The sequence below is a fragment of the Lepisosteus oculatus genome, chromosome 1, assembly GCF_040954835.1.
Source record: "Lepisosteus oculatus isolate fLepOcu1 chromosome 1, fLepOcu1.hap2, whole genome shotgun sequence".
NCBI lineage: Eukaryota > Metazoa > Chordata > Actinopteri > Semionotiformes > Lepisosteidae > Lepisosteus > Lepisosteus oculatus.
Window position 1 is genome coordinate 25,440,678 of NC_090696.1, and position 15,968 is coordinate 25,456,645.

Genomic DNA, 15,968 nt, shown 5'->3' on the forward strand with positions numbered 1-15,968 from the left:
TCTACTTACACTTGGGATAAATCTGTTCTGTGCTTCAAGCAAAAAATGTAATGGAATAATGGAACCCCTGTAGTTTTTGACAATGAATTAAAAAAAAAAAACTTTTGTGAGAATTTTTGCTGAATCCCAATAATCAATATTTGGAATTACTCATACATAATTTTACTTATAACACAAAGATTTTTTTTTCATTTCTAATATCATTTCTTTCTATTTATCTTTCTTACTTAAATATCATTCATTTCATGCTTGTATTATATTTTGTCTACAGTTCTTTGTATTTTTATACTTTTAATCTTTTTATTAAGTTACTGATTGTTTCACATGTACTGTATTTAGTTTTTTTTATCTATTTATCCAATCATATTGTTGCTCATGCTTTCTAATCCATTGTTTGAGCATTCAACACCTAATAATGTGCTGAAAACCACATATGCCTAATACATCATGGCACTGCTCCCAGGCTTTGATTGGTGGACTCGGATCACATCATTTGGGGCTAATAATGGTCAGTCCCGGGAAAGCTAAGGTTGCTGCTGGAAGAGGTGTTAGTGTGGCCAGCAGGGGGCGCTCACCCTGCGGTCCATCTGGGTCCTCATGCCTCAGTATAGTGATGGGGACACTATACTGTAAACAGGCGCCGTCCTTCGGATGAGACGTAAAACCAAGGTCCTGACTCTCTGTGGTCATTAAAAATCCCAGGGTGTTTCTTGAAAAGAGTAGGGGTGTAACCCCAGCGTCATGGCCAAACTTCTCATTGTCCCTTACCAATCATGGCCTCCTAATAATCCCCATCTATGAATTGGCTTCATTACTCTGCTCTCCTCCACTGATAGCTGGTGTGTGGTGAGGGTTCTGGTGCACTATGGCTGCCGTCGCATCATCCAGGTGGATGCTGCACATTGGTGGTGGTGGAGGGGAGTCCCCATTACCTGTAAAGTGATTTGAGTGGAGTGTCCAGAAAAGCGCTATATAAGTGTAAGCAATTATTATTATTAATTATAATAAAACTGCCTTCGGTAAGAGAAAGAAGGCAAGGAAAGCATTGGGAGACGAGAATATCAGCAGAGGGCATCAACTGCAGGCCTTGGAGGAGATTTCACCAGCACCTATGCTGCTCTTCTCCTCTAGGCAATTAAAGGCTAAACTAGACTGCATATTTTCTGTGTAGCATTAGTTTTAATAAAGTCTGATGTAATATAAGGAGTTTACTTACTCTTGTCTCGCCCACTCTCTCTTTTGAATCTAGAAACACCCATCAATCATACATTACATTAAACATACTGTACGTTAAACATAATTTCAAAAGTATTTAAAGAGTTACATTTGAATTTTTGTTTTATTTTTATACCCTTTTCTTTCAAGTGTTTAACAACTTACTGTATTAACTTCTCAAATTGTTTTTATTAGTGAAATAATTTGCGTATGTAAAACGCAAACTGTATTTTAGATCTACAGTATGTTCGGTATTTACTCTACCATCCAATTTTGTACCTCTGATGAAAAAGGAACAGTAAGCATGAACTAATTTACTTTATTGCTTAACTTATCTTACAATGTTATACAGTAATCTACAATTAATACCTGTCATATATAATTTAAGTGCAGCCAAAAAGTATCATGTTCAAATCCCTGTAAATATAGTTTGTAAACAGAATTGTGGGAGGAGGTCAAATTTGTAATCTCACCCAATTTTGCACTCTTACTCATGAATATCTTGCCACATCAGCACCCTTTGTGCACATCTTTCCTTACGCTTGGCCTTTGCTCTTCAGAGACAGATGTTGCCTTCCGATTCTCCATCACCGAATCCTCCATTGTTCCTGCTAGTTCCCAAATATTTCGCACAGTCGTTTTACTCCCAACATTTCATCTCAGACCCAGTGACCTGACTACTGTTTGCCTCCTTCACGCTGAGGCAGGGGAATGGTCTTCTCAATCAACTACTCCCCAGCAGTCACCACGATGTCTGTTCTTCTATTCCAGCTCCTTCTGATGTATCCACTGCTTCCTGGATCTCCAGACGGACTCTGCCCCCTCTCTGCAATCCGTGCTTCACCCTCTCTCCCCTTCCTGTCCCATTTCATCATCATATGTCAAGTGTTCGTCCTTTTCCCTTCTTTCCTACTGTCCCTATAGGAGTCTCCTGGCTGCTGCTGCTCACTCTGCGCTGGGTTCAGACTCCGTGTTCACCTCATCTGCAGCCCAGGCAGCAGAAGAAACAGGTTACCTCTGCCACCCCCCTCTCCCCACCACTGGCATACTGGCATCCAATTGGTGTTGGTCCCCAACCACCTCAACTCCTACTTGCCCTCAAGCACCATTGCTTTAGCCGATGTTTTGGGGGTTTTGCCTGGAATACGTCCACATTCACTCACTCGTACCAAGCAGATCTGATCTTTAAGCTGGTGCTTACATTCAGTGCTTCAAGCTTGATTCTGCCATTAGCCCTATGAGGTTCTTTATTCTTCTTACCCCCTCACTTTTCCCAGTCTGCTATTCCATTCGCTCGCACACAAGCACGAACGAGAGATTATCAGCTCTGGAACTGGGTTCCATGTCAAGCTAACTGAAGGTGACTGCGGCACTAATAGCTTCGAGTTACTCCTTCTGGGTTGGTTTAGCATCTTCCATCATGGAATCCCGATGTCTACCAGTCAGACCTTAGACTGGTATTCCTTAAGCATTGCATAAATTGTAACTGTCCTGATTAGCCAAACGTTTGCAAATCATAATTAAATCTACATCAAAACCTCTGTTATTGAACAGCTCTGCATTGCTGTCAGGAGGATACTTAGTTCTGTTTTGGGGGTCTTGATAGCCTGAACTCTACCATCCATCAGGCTGTCATCTCCTCAGCCAGGCGAGTTACTTTTGGCAGGGATTACACAAATTAATATGCATTCCCTATATATTCCTTTGTCTTGTTGCAGTAATTAGACTTTGACCGAACTACTAGATTACTTGTATTTTGTAAATTCTCCTATGGCAGGGATTACACGAATTAGACATCTTCTCTAGTGTGCTATGAATTTCTGTCCCTTCAGAAGGAAGATGTTGGAATATTCCTCCGTGTACTGTAGAATTCCTCTAAGCTCTTTGATTTCCTTTGATTTCCATGAGTCAACTGCCGTCTCGAGTTAGAATCACAAATATTCAATTGGAAAGTGGGAGATTCAACTTTTTGTTTTACAGCCATCCCCCAGCTTGCTGAGGTGAAGGACGATTTGCCTGTAGTCTTTGAAGAGCTCTGTAATCTTAACTGTGATGATGTTTGCCACTGCTAGATGTTTTCTTTTAATATCCCAGGGAAACAGGAAAACTTTGGAGGCACATATATAATTCCATTGCATTTCCAAAGAGCAGAATATTACAGTGGACATGTTTTTGTTGCATTTTATTTGAAGTAATACTTAGAGATATGAATAAATCTGACAGTCTTGTTTATGTGTATAAAAGTGTGTATAAAGTTATTATGGTTATAGTATAAGATGACTAGAGTGTTTACCTGGAACTTTAAAATTTCCTTCTGCCATATTATGTTGTATTTCATCTGGGTACTGGTGTTTCACCTGGAGGGTACTGTATAAGATAATATTCTCAGGAAACTACAAATAAAATATTGCCATCAACATAAAGTACTGTATATATGTAATCTAGTTAATGAACTATATTAAGAAATATATTTTCCCTGTATTTCCCCTGATTTATTCAGTGTGGTACTGTACATGTTTTGGTGATAAACTTTTGCCCCAAAATAAAGTGGACATATATTTTGCTATCAAATTCTCAGTGTTCTGCTTTGTAAAATATGGGCAGTATTTTTCACAGTGATAATCACTGTAAATCTTGGACTAATTAGCTGTCTTATGGAGGATGTTTCAAATGTAATAGCTGATGAATTTGTGCTTACACTCCATTATTCTGCTTTAAACTGCCTGCTTTTACTGTGTATATATTATTTTAAATTAATTATTGATTTTACAAAAATAGTGCTCTTGAAACCTCCAGTAAAAGTCTGTACCCATAAAACAGATACCAGTAATTCATCATGGTTAACAAGTTAAAAATGTTTGAGGAATCTCCAATGTTGGAGACCTACTGTATACTTATTTTGTTACTTTAACACATTTCTTGAACCGTAAAAAGTAAAAGATAACAAATGGGAACAAAAGGTGTAAATCATGTTTTTTGTAGACACGGACTACTCCAACACACCAGCTTCTGAAAACATTTAGGTACAGTACGGAAATATGAAAGGGAAACACAAATCTACAAACAACCTCTACAGCTTGGATTCACATACGAATGGGACTCAAGCTGCCAACTACAACAAGTACTACAGAAATGTGTTTTTCTCCTTGAACTGACAGAAGAGAAGAAAGAATTATAGGTGCATGTTTGCCATTGTCTCTCTTGTGGTTGTCAATCTAAAATGGTGTAAAAAACACTGTATACATACATGCTGAATATAGTGAACACCAAAAGTCACAGCCTCCAGCTATACATCAGCATTGCCTAATTGCATGTGTTTTGCCTTGTGTGACCTGTGGAGAAAACACTCAAGCTATGGCTGGTTTTGTGTGGCTGTCAAAGCAGGCAATGGTGCCCCGTGCTGTGTTTAAAATTAATTTGGAGGTTTCCGCTTACCCTTCCAAATTCTCCATCATGTGTCGTTGCAAGATTCAGAGCCATGTGCCAAGGTGTGAAAAACACAAGATTGGCTATTCCAAATCAGGAGGTTAACAAAAAACCATCTAAAAATAACTTTTTGGGGGTCAAATGCTTCCTTTAACTCCTTACCTATCACCTCTTTTATACTCACCAGTGGTCGGGATTAATAGCAATACTGTAAAAAAAAAAACACTTAAGATGTACAATAATGACGAATCTGCTTGAGGTTAACAAACACCTACTCACTATTACATTGATTGCTCAGTGACACATTGCACCAAGATATTTACTAAAATTTAATGTTTAAAGTGGCACATGTTTTTTAGACATAGTCTATGTTTCCCAGCAAATGTTTTGTATTCAAAATAACTAATCTCGTCTTTAGCTGCACCAAATCCTAAATAATCCTTTAAACAGATATTATATATTTAATGTTCTTATTTTTTTGCTAAGCTGTTGGTAACCATAAATGAAAAAGAAAATGATTGGAAAATTAATAAAAGTAATTGCCATGCCATGCAAAATGTAAATTAGTGATAATACCAACACAGACTTGGAGAAGATATAGATAAAAATAGTACTGATTGATGTTGGGGGGGGGAGCTATCAACTGTCAACACCTTAACTAATAAGTGACAAATAGGATAATTCTCAAGATAAGGAGCAATTAGATAGAGCAATGACAGACTAAAAAAGTAAAAAATCTACTGTCACGTAGCATATATTGAGAATGTTCAACTTGAATGGATTTCAGAAAGGCTGAGACACAGACTGCTGAACTGTGCACTTCCTCAGGAGAACTCCGAGAGATTTAGTGATTGAGTGCTGACCTCCCCTTTCTCTACTTTCTCACCTGCGGGCTTTCTTTAATACAGAGTCTGGCTCTCATTTCTCCCTAAGAGGAAGTGATTCGATTGACAGCTACACCTCTTGAAATTTAAAACAGGATAGTGTATAGATGGAAAGTCAAGTGGGTTTAGTATCAAAGGGTTGTGGACTTGCAGAGGTCCAGACATAAACATAATTGAAATGGCAACCATCAGCTGGCGACACCACCTCTTTTGTGCTGTCAGACGTGAAGTTAAGACCCAAAGAATTTTGTACCAGTGGATCATTTACATCTCACTTTCCTGCAAGAAGAGGTCAGATGTGGGCAGGTCACAAACGAGTAAGCCTCTGGAGAACCTTTACTTCATTAACAGAGTCTGGGCTGTGCTTGGACAGTTCACCCGACCCCTCAGAGCTGATGTCAAAGAGATGGAACCATCGAGTATGGTAAGGTTCGTGGTTTTGGGTTATATACAATTTAATTTTTTTTAAAGATCTTCTACATTCTTATTATTGAAGAAATTGAAATGTATGATTATTGAGTTCCATTTTGAAACGCAGAAAGTTCACACAACTGAAGATGGGATCTCATCTGAAACAATATATTTTTTCTTCTTTCTACTTTTCAGTATGGAATTAACCTTTACTTTTTCCTATACATTATTTACATGAACTATCTTCAAAAAATGTAAAGAGAAGGAATTTGAATTAGTGATCTTTTTTTTTCATAAGGGCGCACAAGATTATACAAGGTTTGGCACTAAATTTATTGCATTTATTACTGCAATAACCTTTCTGTACTGTTGTTATGAATAAACACCAGGCAAGTATAGTTAAGAATTCATCACCTTATATTTAATTATTTAAACTTGACACGTGAACCTGCCCAGGAACTGGAACCCCCTCCTGTATTCAACATGCTGCACTGCCTATGACAGTGTGTACAACACTGCTTTTCTGCACAGCACATCCCCTGCTTTGCCAGCCTACCCAGCTCATTCCTTGTTCTGACAGTCTGCCCAGCACATCTCCAGCTTTCACCTGGACCTCTCGTTTGGATTGCTTAGTCTTGTATCACACCTATGGCATTTACCAGGTCAGTGACATGTCATCACTTGTGGTAGCTGTTATGGAGGTTGGACATAACCAGGCACTATTGTGCCAGTTTTATGGTCCCTGACATGCAAGAATGATTTTGACATAAATATAACCATAGGAAGAGTAGTACATGAAGGCCACTGTAGTACTCAACTTTTGACTATATCTCTGGGACTATATTGTCTTTTTAGTTTGTCATTATAACTCATGTTCTTTTGCTCAAGGATAAGAGAAGTTACCCAACACTGAATCTTCTCTCGGGCTCATATTCTCTAAATTCCTAAATCTGGTGTTGTATGGGTTTTTTTCTGAAAGCAATTCTGAAACTGTAGCTCTTCCATTTGTTGGCAGTTTCAGACAAGGTAATTTAGTGCCTTTTTGAGGCAAAGGAGCAAAGTTCAACAGGCAATTTGAAAAGCAATAAACAGTTGTTTTATTCCAGTCATTTGTGATGTACTGTACATTATTGTTCTCTTGGATTTCTGCTATGCTGAATTAAGCCAAATACCCCTAATAATACATTCGGTTAAACTAATCTGAATTCTTTTGAAAGGAATAATGTATGTCATTTTTCATTATTTGCACTAGTGTTAAGAATTAATGAGAAACTTTGTTCTGTTTTTATGATCTTAAGTACCAATATGTGGTCCCTTCAAACTCAATTTCTGGGACTCGCCACTCTCCAGAGCAATAGAGTGTGAATGTGACCACTCTTTTATCTCTCAGCAATGCAGATAACTCTCGTCAATTGCTCATTTTGAAGTCAAAGGAAATGGCAATCTGCTTTTCACAGCCACACCCAATGGCAGCAGGAAATGGATACCCGTGTCCCTGGATTGTCCTTGTGTTAGAGCACTATATGCCACGATAAAGGGGTGAACACTTTGTTCTAGATAAAAGTGCTTTCCGCACTAGTATAATAAAATTCATGATTCCCTGATTATCGTTTAAAACCACATGAGTGCCTTTAAATGTAGAGAAAATACAACAGAAAAGTGTTATTTAAAGGGAAAAACATGATTTTCAAAATGTTTGAATGTCTGAACGATGATTACAACTAAGAAAAAAATGTGTGCATGCAGTAATAAAAGACATTCTGTAGGCTGTATTTGTGAAAAACAGTTACATAAAATAGTTCCTTTTATACAGTATATTGAAATCCTACAGCAAACTGCATTGAAATGTATTGTGTTCTACAATAAAAGGAAACCTCGAGTATACAAGATACACTGAGCTCGAAACACCCACATAACAGTGATAAAAACATTTCAGTTTTTGGAAAAGAAAAAACAGAAAATTGCAGTCCTATTCTACCACCATTAGAATTGTGCAAGATTACTGAAGGAATGGTTTAAGTTAAGTTCATTTGAATAATTCCTATTGCATTATCATGTTAAAACACAAATTCTGTACATTTCTACCTTGTTGTACTGTATCGGAAACGAGTTATGTGTTGACCACCTCTTATATGAAGATATTACATCTACAGCCCAGAATTAGCACAATGTCATGGCATTATTTTTATTGTACGTCTTTTGTAAATGACTATTTTACTTTATCTACATGTGTGTAAATATATACAGTACCATTAACAAAAAACATCAGTCCACCTCCAGTAGTTTTTTTTGCTGCACATTCAATGACAGCAGCTCAACTACTGTATATACACTGGCTTTCTTGGAGGTACCATTTGGGAACACTGAGCTAATAGCAGTCATCAGTAAGACTCCAACCTTCCTTTGGATACTTAAACTTTCCCTGCATTGTGAAAAACTACAACTACAGGAGTGTTAGCAGCAGAAACTGAAATGGTTAATGACTGCTTGGTTTTTTTTAGTTGCTTTGAGAGAATATTTGTATTTATTCATTCTTTTCAAACAGTCACAGTAAGGAAAACTGAGGTGAGAGAAGCATTAGAGAACTAATGATCTTGATAGGTTGTGCTTTGACATATACCCTAAACGTATACCTTATACTTTTAGGAAAGCACATTTTGAAGGAATGATACTGATCTTAAGACACAAAGAATGGTACAGAATATACAGTATATATAATCAGTAAAGAATGGATGGAAAAAAGTTTGAAGAGATTCTACTCGAGGCATCTAGGAGATTTATGACCCAAATAATTTAACAAACAAATTAGAAAAAACCTAACATTAATATATAGAAAAGTATTTTAAAAGTTATGAAACACATGTGAAAATGGATATTGGAAAGGTAGAGATGGAACTGAATATTGCATTGAAGGTCAAAAATAAGTAATAAAAGGTTCTTTTATCATTCCAACAATAAAGAACAGTACAGAATGAAATGTAGTTAGGATAATAATGGGAACCTTCTAGTCAATTAAAGATGGCTGATGTATTAAATCTGTATTCCAATCAGGTTTTAACCAATGAAAAAATATTAATATACTTCAAGATGCTGAAGATCAGAGTTCTACTGTATATTAAATATGGAATGTGTAGTATATCTGCATAGTGTATATTCTATATACATTTTCTATATATAGAATATAGGATATACAGTAGAATATACAATATTGCAAACAAGAAGCAGAAGTATTTTAGGTACTAATAACATTAAAGTAAAAACATATTTGCAGAGTCTTCTGCTCAAGACATGGGTACTAAACATGGACTGGAAAATGTATTCTCCTTCATACAAAAATTGTGAAATGAAACAATACTGAACCAATAATAATAATAATAATAATAATTCCTTACACTTATATGGCACTCTTCTGGACACTGCATTCAAAGCAGGTAATGGGAACTCCCCTCCACCACCACCAATGCGCAGCCCCACCTGGATGATGCGATGGCAGTAATAGTGCGCCAGAACGCTCACCACACATCAGGTATCAGTGGAGAGGAGAATAGAGTGATGAAGCCAATTCATAGATGGGGATTATTAGGAGGCCATGATTAGTAAGGGCCAATGGGAAATTATAGCCAGGACACTGAGGTTACACCCCTACTATTTTCGAGAAATGCCCTGGGATTTTTGGTGACCACAGAGAGTCAGGACCTTGGTTTTATATCTAATCTGAAGGATAGCACCTTTTTCCAGTATAGTGTCCCCGTCACTATACTGGGGCATTAGGACCCACACAGACCGCAGGGTGAGCGTCTCCTGCTGGCCCCACTAACACCTTTTCCAGCAGCAACCGTAGTTTTTCCCAGGAGCTCTCCCTTCCAGGTACTGACCAGCTTCAGCTGACGGCCAGTTGTGAGTTGCTGGGTGATATGGCTGCTGGCCAAAGGACAGTAGAGTAAGTAAGTACAGTAGGTAAGTGAAGAGTATGACATGCAAGTATTAAACTAGACTATACACAAAACGGGAAACACTATGCTTGAAGATCATGCTTATGAAAAATACTTTTTCACTGGATGAAAAGCGCTATTTACATGCAAGTAATGATTATCCTCGTCAGTGATAAACAGATTTGAACATGATTCATCCAACCACAGAATACACTAACAATGGTCAATACTCTAACATTTCCATTCACTTTCCAGTCCTTTAAGTGGACTAAGCATTTTTTTCTCAGACTCAAGTGTTTTGCAGATTGCTACTCTACTTTGAATGCCATTGTATTTCCCAGAGCACTCAGCATAGAGTTGTCAGGGGCACAGTAATGTCCCTGCCAGTATGATCAGATTGAACTGCCTATTTCTTGTATTACAGGAAAACCATATGTTTGATTAACTAACTTATTCCTGCCAGAATTACACTTCCGATTGCTTTTTAGTTTTTTGTCTGCCAATCACTGTTTGTAAACCCATGAATCTATTTGGAATGACACAACAGACAGGTGAGGCATGAGACGTGTGCACCAATAGTCATATCTCTTGTGAAGACCCTTACATCAGTGTTTTTCTCACAGCAGAGTATAAAGAGGAAGTGGTATTATTCAAAAATAAAGGAGCCATCCTACCTGCCTGTTAGCTTGGGAAATTAACCTGAACAATCATGCAATGAGAGAAGTTAACAGGAAAAATGCAAAGAATGCAATTCAAATCATGTACGGTGTAGCACATCATTACTTATGTATAACTTTGCACCAAATATAATATATTATTACTCATACTATTGCCCAAAATGCCTTTTTCCAGCTGGAAAGTTAATTGAATTATATTCTCTCTATAAAAGGCCCAGTTCTAAAATGTAACAGTGTGCTTTTGAATTCCAGTCATGTTGCATTATCGGGGCTTTACAAAGGCACACCATTGCCCCTACACTGGCAAAGAGTTACGAGCAACAGTTGAGGATGGGCAATATACTGGATTAAAGATCTGAATGTCTATGTTGACGTGCACTGTATAACATTTTCCAGTAACTCACCCGTGAAAAACATACATAATTAAGGTGAACAGTGTGACAGAAGTAATTTTCACAGCTATTTTCGATAGTCATGTGGTTTCCCTCATATTTAATGTATGACTGAAAAGCTTTTGCCTTTGAGTTTACAAATTTAAAACATAAAAATGTATATTTATACTCTAATACAAACCTGTAATTCCACGAACTTTGTGGATGAAACATACATATTTGGTTTCTCAGATGCAGCAGCCAATCCCTAAGGCATCACAATCATTTTTCATTCATTATAAAGCAGTCTTCTTTTACAGCTCTGTGGAATACAATCAATTTATTTTGATACACATTCACCGCTCCTCTGTACTTTCATTTTTAAGTAATTAACAATTTAATTCTGAACTTTGTATTTTAGACAGAATCAACCATTCAAGATGGTGAACCAAATCAGTAATTTGCAGGGAGAAAAAGGCAAGAGAGATATTAGGTAATAAGAACTAGGAGGTATAAGAACTGTAAGTAATTTTAATCTTGCACGGTTTTATATTTCATTATTTATGTTTCACGGTGTATGTATTGAATTGATAGTAGCTACATACTTTTTTACATTTAATTTCAAACAATCTAAGATGCATTGCTAAGTTGGGTGCTGTCATCAAGCATAATTACAACACGATCAGATCAAGTGTGTCAGGTATCAGAGAAGTGCACATGCCATCCCTCTAAATGTAGAGGTGGAAATTTCATACCAAGCAGTGAAATGCTGGAGCATAAGAAACTGACAAATACTGGAGCGGTATGGATGCTACTAAGTGGGAGTGATAAGTCTCTGCTAGGAAGAGATGCTCTGCATAATTTGCAGGTGCAGATTTTCATGTTCCATGCCATTTCCCTAAGCCATGAAGAAAATAAGCGGTACTGGAAGAAGGTGTAACAGCTGAGAAAGACTCATCTGGCAGTAATGCGCTACTCAGTGGCCCTAACGCACTTTATAAATAGAATCCTCTGCATTTCGAGCCAACGTAATTGACTGCGTCCGCTGTGTTACGTAAAGACTTCAGCTCACGCAAAAGACTGGAGCCCACCTGTCATATTCTGTATGTACTTTGTCTCAGAGGAAACACAGGCTATCCCCCTCCTGAATTTTTACCTATTGAAGGGGAGAAAAAAACTGTATTCCCTGTTTGACAGGAGAATTGCTTTGAACCGGATCTCTTTTCCCAGCAGCACTCCATTTGCTTGTATTCATACTGTGCGCTTATGGCATTTTTAATATTCTGTGCCGAAATGGATTTTGAGTAGGCAGTAAGGTGATTATTAAAGCCTGCTCTTTGGTGGGTGGTTCTAATGTACTCTAAATGCATTAAAAGAAAGCAAAAACCTAAGAGTAAATGCAAGTTTCTCGTACTTTCTTTTTTTCTAATGGTCTTGCTCCTTGATCTGTGCCTCCCTTGTTTCATTACTAGCACATCGAAGGTCCTTCTGAGTACAATAGGGATTTCAAGCACTTTAATTTCAAACCCAGTGCCCGTATAACTTAATTGATGGTAAATTCATAACTGTCTGTGAAGTGTGTAATTTTCTAAACCAATAGTTTCACCAAACTATTGAAATATAAAAGTATCTGAACGGTTATAAAATGGAAATGAACTATTATGAAAATGTTTTTTGTAGCATTGGAAAAATATGTATAAAACAACAATTGTGCAATACTATTATGACAATTTGGGGAATTAATACATTTGTTGAGAAGTATTGTTGTACAGTATAAGAGAGAATTATTTCTATCAGGAAATTATTTCTATCACTTTCTACAGAACTGTATATGTACAAATGGTATATACATGTATTCTGTGTGTACAATGTGGTTTGTATTTTGATAATTCCTGGAACTAGGTAATTAAATTTAGGCTTTTCAGCATTTCATTGCAGAATTGCAATTCCCCTTCTGTGTGAAAGGGATCTGATTTTCAAAGCAATAGAAAAAGAAAATAGAAAATACTACATTTAGAAAAAGGTAGTATGTTGGGCATGGTGTAGCTAGGTGATTGTGAATCCAAACTCTGGTAAGAAGGGATTGATATAAGAATATGAATATGAAACTCGCAGTCAAGAAATGAACTGGTGTGACGTAAAAACAGGCTGAAGGAATTGTGATGCTAATCTTTTGTTACCTGTAGCTCGATACTGCACGTGAATGACAGATGAGAAACAAAACTGCAACTCTGATAATACTATGGATGAAAAAATGGACTAAATCAATACCAATACAACACATACAATTTGGAAATCAGGATGCACCTGCAAATTAGCAATCAATGACTGACTGACATCATAGCATAACCCAATTTTTGAATTGTTCTTGTTGCAGCATTGCCAAATATTTTTCTGTCAGAAAATATATTCTATATAATATAAAAGATAACCAGCAATGAAAAAACCTTACAAATGTGCATTATTGGTAAAGATCTTCTCTTTTGTTCTCTTCTTCAGCTACCTCCATATATTCCCATGCCTGATACACTTCTGTGAGACAAATCAGATATAAATTTGTCTTACTGTATAAAGACAACACCACCTAGACACAGGAGAAAACAGTCATGCTTTTCAAATTAGTCTAGGTTGAGGAATCATAGTTTCTAACTAATGAATGAATATACAGTACCTCATAGTACAACATGAAACTGAAGAGAAGAGAAGGCCAAATCAATCAAGCAGAAAATGCAACTGGTGACACAGTGACACTTTCAACAATTAACAGCACAGATAATATCTTACATGTGGCCAACTGTTCATGTAAAAATATTTCAGGAACTTCTAAGGTTATCGAAATGGCATCTGGATCCCATGATACTTAAAGCAAGCTAATTCTTTACTTGTAAGCTTCAAATTTGTAAGTAATTGTCAGTATGTTTGAGGTCTTGTTTTTCACTTGGTAGTTGTGTGCTACAATGTGTAAAGAAAGGTAAAATAAATATTGATTTAATGTGTCTTGATATCAGGCTGTTAGTCTGTTACTTTGGAAGGGGTGTGTAGACTTTCTAAAGGCATTGTCTGTATACTAAATATGTTTTTATTTGTTTAATTCAGAAACAAAAACTTGATCACCACAGCTCATTGTGAATTAAAGATTGCTAAATGACAATCTTAATGTCTTGTTTTTAACATCGAGCTTTGTCACCAAATTTGTTACATCAGTAGGTACCTCTAGGTAATTAGCTAAATAGATTTTAAAAACTTTAAATATAGTAAATAAAATAACTTAACTTTAAATAAATTGTTTTATCTTGTATTACGCATATACAGTATTGTAAATTGATTGTATTTAAGATCTGTCTAGGTCTTTTGGAGAGACAGTTTTTTCTATCTTTTGTCTAGTGTACACTGTACTTGGATTACTGTATTTGTAATCACTGTACATTGATTAGTACAGTGGAGTTATCAACTCTATTCTGTATTGTACTGTATTTGCTTCTTAAATAGAAGAATATAATTGTATTAATGAAAGAGTATAATGATACCATTTGCATTATTGCATTATTAACCACCTCACGACAAACAACCTTTTCGAACCCCTCCAATCTGGCTTCTGTCAACTTCACAGCAAAGAAACGGCCCTGGTCAAAGTCACCAACGATCTCCTAATAGCTTCTGATTCTGGTTCTCTCTCCATACTCATCCTTCTTGATCTCAGTGCTGCCTTTGACACTGTTGACCATAACAACTTACTCTCTTGTCTTGAGACCGTGTTTGGAGTTTCTGACACTGCCCTCAAATAATTCAAATCTTACCTCACTGATTGCTGTCACTTTGTCTCTCTTAATGGGTATAGGTCTGAAATTGGTCTTGTTAAGTCTGGTGTCCCTCAGGGCTCAATACTGGGCCCCTTGTTCTTCAGCATTTACATGTTCCCGCTTGGTCAGCTTTTAAGAGCACATGGCCTCAGCTTTCAATTTTACGCTGACGATACTCAAATATACATCCATACCAGACCTGACACTGATGTGGCTGTCTCTATTCTATCTAATTGCATCTCTGACAAAAAAATTTGGATGACTCAAAACTTCCTTCGTCTCAACTGCGACTGAAGTCATGCTTATTGGTGCCCCCCATCAACTTCGTAAAGCCAGTCCTGTAACCCTTTCTGTAGATGGCTCTGAACTTGAGCTTCAATCAATATTGAAAAACCTTGGGGTTATATTCCATTCTGGCTTAACATTCGACCCACATGTGCAGCATACTGTCAAAACATCTTTTTTTCACCTTAGAAATATCGCAAGACTACGCCCTATGCTATCATTAACTATGGCTAAAATGCTGATCAACACATTTGTATTCTCTCGAATTGACTACTGTAATGCTCTACTTGCAGGGGTATCAAAATCTACTCTGAACAAACTGCAGTACAGTATGTCCAAAATTCAGCAGCCAATTCTAGTGCAAGTGTTCACATCACTCCTGTCCTGGAGTCCTTGCACTGGCTTCCGGTCAAATTCCGTGTAGACTTTAAAATCCTCATGCTCACATATAAGGCTCTGCATGGCTTGGCGCCTGAGTACCTGTCTGAACTATTATCGCCCAACTCCCCACCTCGGAACCTACCCTATTCATATCTGCCCTCCTTACTGTCCCCCAAGCCCGTCTACATTGTATGGGTGACAGGGCCTTCTCCTGTTATGCCCCCAAGCTCTGGAACTCTTTGCCCAAGGATATCAGAGAGTCACCTTCTCTAAACTCCTTCAAATCGAGACTCAAAAACCCTCTTCTTTAGAAAAGCCTTTACTTAACTGGTTCCATTCTTCACCCCTCTGCTCTTCTTAGTACCACCATCCACGGTCTCCTCTATATATTGTAATTGTGTCTTATCTTGTGTATTCTCCTTATTTATTGTTATACTCTTCTTATTTATTGTTATTGTCATCCTGTAAAGCACTTTGAGAAGCCACCTTTAAAGGTGCTATATAAAATAAAGTTTATTATTATTATTATTATTATTATTTCATGCACTAAGGAAATTAAATTTGTGAACATGAATACATTTTTTAA